The following is an 8,917-nucleotide window of genomic DNA, read 5'->3' as shown; positions in this document are numbered from 1 at the left end:
TGTGTGGGGGGGGGGGGGGGGGGGGGGGGTGTATTAGGTTAAAAGAACACTTTAGTCTTGATTAATAATTAAAGAATGCTTTGATGCTGACTAATAATGAGTATTATTTAAATCATCCCATTATTAAAAATGAAACAATTATTTTTAACAACCTGACTGGATAATATTAACACCAAAAAAAATTGCAGTTCATTTTACTAATATAGTATATTATGCATTATTTACTAGAAGAGGGCATATATATAAAGATCTACTAAAAAAAATAGTATATGTTACATATATGATTTTGGTATTTTCTTGAAAAAAACCTTCTTTATGTATACTCTAATCTTCAAGTAAGATTTAATTATAAGTTTGAAGTTTTATTTCTGGATAATTGAGTGTAATATCAATTATTTTGACTTTGACTTTTTATAAGTGAAAACAGAACAATGCTTTTATAATAAAGGGTTTGATATTTGTTCTTGATTCAACACACATATGTTGAGTATGGTGTACGCGTTGATATTATTACTTTCTATCGATCTATATATACTATTATAATTACTTGATCAAATCGTCAAATCTTTTATTTTATTTTTCAATATTCAGTATTACATATATTTATTTTTTCTAAAGGTTATAGTAAAGTGAATAGTATCCCTTCATCTCAAATTAAAAGTTTCGAGTTTGAAATATTATATCATATTTCATCTTTTTCGATACGAATTTAAATTAATCAGGCACCAGATAAAAATAATAATTATAACATATAAATAAAATGTGAAATATTAGTTGCTTCCATTTGATTTTATCTGTCGGCGCAGAAGGGCTTATCACTTTTTTTTTCTTTTTCTTCTTCTAGAAAATTATTATTTGTCTTTTTAGTTCAAACTTTCCATTTAATTTGACTTTATAAAGTTTTTTTTTCTTTTTCTAAAACGCGTTTTATTTATACTTTTACCAAAAAGTCATGTTTTGTTATCAATCATTATTATGATGTGCATGAATGAGATAAGATAAGAATACATGAGTCTTAACGTTAGGGCTTTTTTTTAAAAATTATATATTTTCTTAAGGGAAAATGATAGTTTTAGTCCCTGTGTTATTAGCTTATTGTCGATTTTGGTCCTTGTATTACTAGACTAAGTACATTTAACCTTTAATTAAAATAGAGTGGGTTTATTTTAGTCCTTATACATAACTTAAAGTTAACACCGTTAACTTTTGATATTTTTAAAAAATAAAAAAGATATGTTTTTGGATCAAAACTAAAATAATAATAAAAAATCTAAGCAATAATGTCACCAAATTTCTTCTTTCGTCTCTTTTCTTCTAATCTACAAATAATTTGAAGTCAAACACTCAAATATTAGTAGATGAGTGGAAGAAAAGAAATAAGATCACAAAACATCTACGATTAGCTGATTTAATATTCATTTTTTTTATTTTTCACTGGTGTTCGATGCTTGTATTGGAGCTCTGCCTAAATTTGGGTTCCGCATTACAGGACATATTTGAGGGTGGTGTTTCCAACAAGATTTTCTCCATATCCAGAGCTTGAACACGAGACTCCTGATTAAGGGTAGAAAAGTCCTATCATTGCACCATAATCTACTTTGATAATATCAATATTATGATGTTAATGGCAACCAATGCAAGGAGAACACTGTTTTGCTATTCCGAGGCCATGGATATATATACTAATAATTGAATCACAATTTTTCCATTTGTTCTTATTTCCAAACTTTTACAAGTTTATTGAAAAATTGTGATAAATTATTTAAAAAGTGTTAACTTAAAAGATTTAAAAAGTTATAGGATGGCAACAGTTTCCAGAATTGGGATTATTTAAGAATAATTAAAAAGAAGAGACAAAAGTTAGCGGTGTTAACATCAAGTTAGATATAAGGACTAAAATTACACATTTTATTCAATTAAAGGTTAAATATATTTAGTCAAATAACACGAGGATCAAAACCAGGATAAGATAATAACACAGGGACTAAAACTATTATTTTCCCTTTTCTTAATTAAAGAATAATTAAATGTATTAAGGTTTCATTATTTATACAACAATAACAATATATCTGGTATAATTATACATGTAGGGTTTTGAGAAATAGTAATTTTAGAAGGTATAAAAATTATTTTCGATAAACGATCGATTCAACGAAAGGCATATGTCAGAGTTTGAAGAAAGAAACACATCATTGAAGAAGCCTCAAGAAATATTATAAATAGTACGACAAAGTATTCTAAAAAAAGAAGAAGGGGTAATTACAACAAAATAATACTATAATCGATATTTTATTTGTACAAGTATTCTGATCACTTTATTTGTATTTCTTTTAAGTATATTAATAAATTATTCATCCATATGTCTTTTTTTTTAATTCCTAATTCTGATAGTGAATTAGGATAAACTAATATAAATATGAACATAAAAATGTGGGACAATTTTATGGTTGTCGCTAACTTGCTACAAGACAAGGATTAAAAATAAAATCATAATTATATATGTCGAAGTATCATAAGTGACGGAGCTAAAATTATCACTAACAAAAATCAAAATATAAAAAAAGTATATACAAAATATTATTGAGATCGATATTCAAATATAGTATATATATATATATATATATATATATATATATATATATATATATATATATATATATATATATATATATATATATATATATATATATATAAAATAGAATTTGACTTAATTATATAGTGTATTTTTTTGACGAAGTAAAGTCAATTTACAGATCTCCTTCGCGAAAGATAGTTTCACCTTTGATATCGATATTATTTTGATATAACATGTAAAATTACACTTCTAACATAAATTTATTTTACATAATCAATATATATCCTTTTAAATGGTTTAAATTCAGAAGAATATAATCCATAAAATTGCTTGGGAGCAATGAAACAACTAAGAAAATACAAAATGACATTATATTCTTCCAACAACTAGCAAGAACTCTAACAATAATATTTAATTTATGCGGGAGGAGAATTTTAAAGCAATGATAAAGTTTTTCGTGCGATCTATAGGTTACGACTTGAATCATGAAAATCGTCGCTAATATTTGTATTATAATAAACTATCTACATCATATCTAACGCAATATAATTTTTATAATTCTGCTAACAAGAAAAGCTTTGTACATCAAAATTAATTAATAAAAATGTCATAGCAGATAAAGACAGATGAAATAGTGGGGTTTGGTAATTAGGTAAAAGAGTGAAAAATATGTACTATATAATATAATATATTTATAATAATGTATATAAAGAAAATAGAGTGGTTGAGAGAGTAGTTTGTCTTTATATTAAAAAGGTTGATTTGACACAAGCAATAGGACAAATAATATTGTAATAGCTTTAGCTTTTTACAAGTAGTTGCAGCATATAATAAAGTTGTAAAGGCAATATTTAAACTACTTTTTTCTGATCAAATATAAAATATTCTTTTTTCAGACAGACATGTGGTAGCTTTCTTTGCCAAAGAATATCATCAACATATATACATGTTTGTTGATAAATTATTTTACATAATTTACAATAGCCCCATAAACTATATTCAAATTTCAATTTCTTCCTTTAGAGTTTGAATAATGCTATAATCACCCTTTTATGAGTTTCTTGAACTTAGTGATTCTTTGACTCGACGTGGTGAGAAAGTCATCAGTTCGAACCTGACCTAATTAAACTCAATGTGAGAACGGATTAGACATGAATAGGTAAAAATAGTTCCTATGTGCTATTAAAGGAAATAAGAAATTAATTTTATCGAATTCTTTCAGGTTCAAAACAAAATTTGTTTAAGATTTTGATGCATACTTTAAGAAAAACATTAGCATTTATTATAAGAATTGTCTGGCTAATTAATATTTTCTTAATTTTTTAAAATAATATTTATTCTGGACTAACTTAACTTGGAGAACAACACTTATTATAGACCAGATGAATAATAATAATAATAATAATTATTATTATTATTATTTGTCTCTTTAACTTTTTCTCCGTGGCTATAATAAAGGCTACTTGCATGGAGTGGTTGGAGAAAGGCAATATTGGAGTTTTATGATAAACTTATTATATTATACAACCCATTTAACAAATTAGTGGATTCAACAAGTTCATTTGGCCCTATCCATTAAGGATCGTTTGGTTTAAAGACGAATTATGCATATATTAATAATGCAGAGATTTTTTTTGTTGGATGTTTAGTATGTTAATATATTAGAAATTAAAATACAATGTGATGTAAATATGTGTTTACTTTTTAAAACGAAATAGAAGTCCGTTTACTACTATGAGGGTTAGTTGTGTTAATTTATAGTTTTTTTTCCATATAATATAAATATTGATGCTCTTCTTTTATATTTTGTTCATTATTACTCATGTCATGTTATGTTTAGTTTGTACTAATATTTTCTATTTGAGGGTGATATATTTCTAAAAATATTACAACTATGACATATTTCATACATAAAGGAACAAAAAAACATTTTAACTAATTAAAGTTAAATGTATTAATTCTTATAATATAAGGATCAAAATATATTTTTTCAATAATTGAGGGACCAAAAGTGTTATTCTCTTCTTCTTTGATGTACCTTTATAACAATAGTAATATTTTCAATATAATTTCGCAAATGAGGTTTGAAATGGTGCGTACGCAACCTTACCTCCTTGTGAAGGTACGTAAAGTGGTTGTTTTCGATAAACTCTCGGTTCAAGTACAGTATGATAAAATCAAGTTTGAAAGGAAAAATATGATAATAACGAAGTCATGTTGAACATAATAGAGAAGAGAATAGTCGCAACAACACATAATTTTATATCATAGTAAAAATTATTAATATTCACTTTTCTCTAGAGGTATTCTCAATCTCTAATATATTAATCTTAATAGTTTCCCTCCATCACTTTCAAAAGTTGCTTTCAAGAGCCAAATGTGTATATATATATTCAATATAAGAGGCTACCCTATTGAATTAAAGAAAAACAACATCTAGGTATACTAGCAATTAATTGTTAGAAGACTAAAATTTCCCTTTGACATCCAAAAAAATGTATGCTTTTTGCCTTTTGCATAGTGGGATTTTTATTACAAAACACCAAAACTACAAGTAGCTATCTTTTTGACTTCTTTGGAACATCCCATTTAATTATTTTTTGTGTGCATAATTTACATCACAATTATGTATACCCACAAAACTATATGGCATACATGCATCATAGTCATTATTGCAAAGTAATAAAGAAAGACCTAACATATTATCAGATTTGTAGTTTCACAATAAACGTTAAATAAAATAGATAGTTCATATAACTAAAAAATGTGATGAAATGAATACAATTAAAAATCTATAATACATTCAAAAATATTATCTTCACCGACTTTGTAAGATCTTACCTTCATCACGATATTAGTGACTTAACTTCTCCGCTCTTTCCACACGATCTTTTGAATAAAGAGAGAAAGTAAGGAGCTAGGCGAGTGGGTATAGAAGGTTGGTGATCATCCGCTATGAAAAGCTAAGTTTTCGGTCTACCCCCTCCCCCTATGTGATTGGTCTTCTTATCAATCTTTCGCGATCTTCATCCATGAAGGGTGAGTCAAGATCGAGACTTCAGATCAAATCAAAAGGCATAGTCAATAAACAACATGTTTATATACTATATTGTACTATCCTTAATCAGAAGTCTCAATTCGAGCCTCTAAGTTGGAATGGAAAAAAGCTTATGTGATACTAATTTAAGTTAATCAAATCAATGACCGCCGAATAGTTAATTTTGTCCTCTTTCTCTTATTTTTCAGTAATCACTTTATAGAGAAGTATTTCAATACTAACTTATTTCCCTTTGGGAAGATTCTTTCTTCTTTTAGATGAAAGACTTGTTGGCAAGTGGAGCCTTTTGATAGGCAAATATGTGCATGGTTTTAATGTTATTGGCCAATATTGCATTGATGGTGTTGTGGTAGGGACAAATGTGAAGCCAATTAGTTAATTTGAAAAAGAAAAAAAACAATCAATAAATGTGAACACATGCATGGTCTTATAGTCAATCCTCAATAGACTGACTAATAAAGAAGATATTATTAGTATGTCAAGTCTATCACCACATTATTCACAAATAAACCACATACATACTACCCTAAAATAGGAAAATTATGAGGAAATTCGTCTATGATCTATCGCAAAATAATATATAGATAATAATAATAAGAGAAAAGGGTCTGATATACCCCCTAACTTTGACATTTAGAGCTGATAAACCCCTCGTTATGAAAATAACTCATATATACCCTTACCGTTATACAAATGACTCACATATGCCCTTACCGTTACAATAAGAGCTCACATATACCCTTCATCTAACGGAAGTGAAAAAAATAGTTTTAAAAATAACACGTGTGAGGAGGATCAAATATACCCCATATGGATTATATTTTTTTCAAAAAAATAATTAAAATTTATTTTTTCACTTCTAATAGAGGAAAAGGGTATATGTGAGCTATTTGTATAACAATAGGGGTATATATGATTTTCATAACGATGGTATATCAACTCTAAATGACAAAGTTGAGGGGTAATCAAACCCTCTTTCTCTAATAATAATAATATACTCCCTCTGTCCCTAATTACTTGTTCACTTTTGAATTGACACACCTATAAGAAAATAATTAATGACATAGTGAGTTTACCATTTTACCCCTATTAATTATGAAGTGGATGAAAAGTTCTACATTTTTCAAAATAATTAGTCATTTAAATTGAGGGGTATAATAGGTAAAAGAATTTGTCCTTTCTTGATTTGTCAAAAATGGACAAGCAATTAAGGACAACTATAAAAGAAAAAGTGGACAAGTAATTAGTAACATAGGGAGTACTCAATATGGATCCATTAATTAACAACAAAAATACTAAAAAGATACATATCATCACTCTGTCATCTCGATACACATCTTTAAACGCGTATTATTTTCAATTATATACTAACAACACAAAAATGGAGGGAAGCAAGATAACAACACTTTTGTCATGTTACTTATTTGCACCCCCCCCCCCCCCCCCCCCCCCCCCCCCCTTCACCCACACCCCCCCCCCCCCGAAACCTGTTTGTTAAAGTTGTGTGGATACAATTTTGCAATTAATTCGGCGGAGAAAGTGGGGTTAAGGATATGGGGGAGATTTATTACACATTACATTAATTGTTTGTATAGTGATAGTTTTGTTTTGTTTTTGTTTGTTTTTTGAACCAAATAATATAGTGGTCTCCACATTCAAGCTCCTTCTAATGTGCATTAAAGAGGTCGGTTGTCTGTTTTGTTTTTTTTTTGTTTTTTTTTACGTTTGATATCTATATTAAAATTTGATTAAATTGAATTTATATGTGGTAAAACCTAATTTCAGTGAAAGACGTCTTGGGTGCGTAGGGGAGGGAAGGGAGCATATTTCCAACATAACTTTTTTTTCATTTAGAGACTCAAACTTAAAACCTCTGAAAGGTAAAATTGATTCATAAAGGATGAAAAGATTTTAGCTATCGTCTGGTTCAACCAACCGTATGTCCTGATGCCTTTGCCACTAACTTGATTGCTTCTCATCTTTAATCTGGGTTCACCTTGGCCCACTCTACGTATTGTTTGATTCGATCACTATTATCATGATTTTTTTAATTTTAAAATTTGAATTCAAAATTTATGATAAATAATTTTTTTTTTTAAAAAATTGTATCTATTTTATCACACTCTTTGATGATCTGGAGAAAATTCTTTGTAATTTCCTCTGAATAAAATGTCAACAATAAATCATTTCTAGTTTCTATCAATTCCTATCACTTTCTTCATGAATTTAAGACTCTGCCGTCCTAAGTAGGTTAAATATTTTATTTTTAAAAAATGGTCCATATATAACAAGGCTGACTAAGAAAAGTCTTTACAATATTAATTATAATTTATAACAAAACCTACCTTATTAAATTTTGCATTTGTCTTATGTCATCTTTATGTAACTCTCCAAGAAAAATATCTTAATTGATAAAAGTTGTTATAATTGACTTGGAGATCACTCGTTTGAATTCTGAAAATAATCTCTTATAGAAATATAGAGAGTAAAATCAAGTATTAATAGATATTTATTGTTAAACCTTTTACCAAATCATGCGGCACTAGGGGTGTTCACCATACACAATTTGATTCAGTAGGTATTAAAAACTTTGGTTCAGTAATTTTGATTTTTGACTTTCAAAAAACGCTATATTATTACCATACAAAATTACTTTGGTAATTTTAAGTTCGATTTAGTTATTTTGTAGTGTAGTAAGTTGTTAATAATGATTTGTTCGACTTCGACCTATAAATAGAAAATTATAACTTGGGTTTTTCAAAAACATCTCAATTAAACCATATTAATACCTTACACACGTTGAAATACTCGAAATAAGTATTCTCTTCGTTAATCAATTACACAAATGATATTTCAATCCAGATAGGAGTAGTTAAATTCAAATAACATGTAAACAATTAATTTTGTACAAATTATAATTTATATATTTGTTAATAATATGATAATATATATGAATTGTATATATAGCTATATATTTTAATATGATATTCAATATTTTGGTAATTTTCTTATAAATACCAAATTTGTCACGATCCAACCCACCGGGTCGTGCGGGCATCCACTCTGACACCTAAGTAGGAGAACCCTCATATCCCATTAGTAAATATGCGCGGCGGTGGGGGGGGGGGAATTAACAAAAAGCGGAGAATAAAGAAATCATAAGGTTTTCATAAGTAAAACTTTTAAACAATTTTGGATTAAATTTGTAAGGGATAAGGGTCTGAAAAATACCCCAACTTTGATCGGATTTGCTGTTGCGATACTAAACTTTCATGAGGACCTAT

The sequence above is a fragment of the Solanum tuberosum genome, unplaced genomic scaffold, assembly GCF_000226075.1.
Source record: "Solanum tuberosum cultivar DM 1-3 516 R44 unplaced genomic scaffold, SolTub_3.0 scf00047, whole genome shotgun sequence".
NCBI lineage: Eukaryota > Viridiplantae > Streptophyta > Magnoliopsida > Solanales > Solanaceae > Solanum > Solanum tuberosum.
This window is presented reverse-complemented; position numbering follows the sequence as displayed.